This window comes from Symphalangus syndactylus, chromosome 15 (genome assembly GCF_028878055.3).
Source record: "Symphalangus syndactylus isolate Jambi chromosome 15, NHGRI_mSymSyn1-v2.1_pri, whole genome shotgun sequence".
NCBI classification, from domain to species: domain Eukaryota; kingdom Metazoa; phylum Chordata; class Mammalia; order Primates; family Hylobatidae; genus Symphalangus; species Symphalangus syndactylus.
Genome location: NC_072437.2, coordinates 94061287 through 94062875, shown reverse-complemented (window position 1 = coordinate 94062875; position 1589 = coordinate 94061287).

Sequence of the window (1589 nt, the reverse complement as noted above, 5' to 3'; positions counted from 1 at the left end):
AACACTGCTGTACTGTACACTTAAATGGTTGGGATGGTATCTTTCATGTTATATGTTTTTTAAAACAGTAACCAAAAAATCAGTGAAAGTAGAGGAGAGAAGGAAGGGAGGAATGAATAGATGGAAAACAGGTGTAGGGGAAGAAAAATATCTTTCTCTACCCATCCTAGGTTCATGGCTGAGGCCCCTGTAACAAAAGACAGATTAACAAGAGAAAAGCATATAAATGTATTTAAGTTTTATATGAAGACCCCACAGAAATTGTTAAACTTGGTTATTCTTTTTTTTTTTTTTTTGAGGCACGTTCTCACTCTATCACCCAGGCTGGAGTGCAGTGACGTGATCATGGTTCACTGCAGCTTCAATCTCATGAGCTCAAGCAATCCTCCCACCTCAGCCTCCCAAGAAGCTGAGACCACAGGTGTGCGCCACCATGACCAGCCAATTTTTAAATTTTTTTGTAGAGACAAGGTCTCTATGTTATGTTGCTCAGGCTGGTGTGGAACTCCCAGGCTCATTCGCCTCTCTCCAGCCTCCTGTTTCCTCTGTTGCTGTTAAAACCATAATAGCCTTGACCTTTGGTTAGCTCATCCAAGTTTGATGAAGCACTTTCCCATTCATCATCTCCTTTGGATTTTGATCTTCAACCTTTGTGAGATAGACATCCTTCCCACTTTTCCACAGGAAAATGAGGCGCTGTGAGGCAGGAATCTGCCCAGGTACATAAAGGTCACCTTTCTCATGTCTTTTTTCAAGATCTTTCCAATCTCCAATAGACCAATTTATAATGAGGTTTACCTGATGGCTAGTTCCGTCACATGTTCCCTCCAAGAAAGATTCACTTTATAAAATGGAATTTAAAAAAAAAGCAACATTTGTATCTAAGAAGTGATTCCCTAATCTTGAGACTCTTTTTTTTTTTTTTTTTTGAGACAGAGTCTCGCTCGGTCACCCAGGCTGGTGTGCAATGGTGCAATCTCAGCTCACTGCAACCTCCGCCTCCCGGGTTCAAGCAAATCTCCTGCCTCAGCCTTCCAAGTAGCTGGGATTGCACCTCTACACCAGCTGATTTTCTTTTGTATTTTTAGTAGAGTCGGGGTTTTACCATGTTGGCCAGCCTGGTCGTCTTGAGACTCTTAGGTGCCATTATGGTTTGTGCCTCCCAAGGAGAATAACTACAAGGAGAAATAGAAAATAGCATAATTTTTCAAGTAAAGTGTAATGGGTATGCATTTTGCAAATTTTAATAAATAAATACAAATATTTACATTTACAAGTGACCCCAGCATCCACTGTGTGCCTTTTGCCCCAGTAACATCTGGACACACCACGCGTTCCCCTCTGCATGACATAATACATGGGTCAAGATTGGATACCTACAAGAGTTTTAGCGGAATTGACGAGGATTTCATAACGTTGCTCCTTTAATAGCCACAAACCATGTAACAGGACAACTAAAAGCCCAATTAAAGTGAACCACAAAGACTTAAAAGGAAAAAGCCTAGAGTCCAAACCCGGCCAGCTGAGTCTTTGAAGTACTTTTAGAAGGCTCTGGCCAGATGGGGGAGTGCTTTAAACGGAGGAAACAG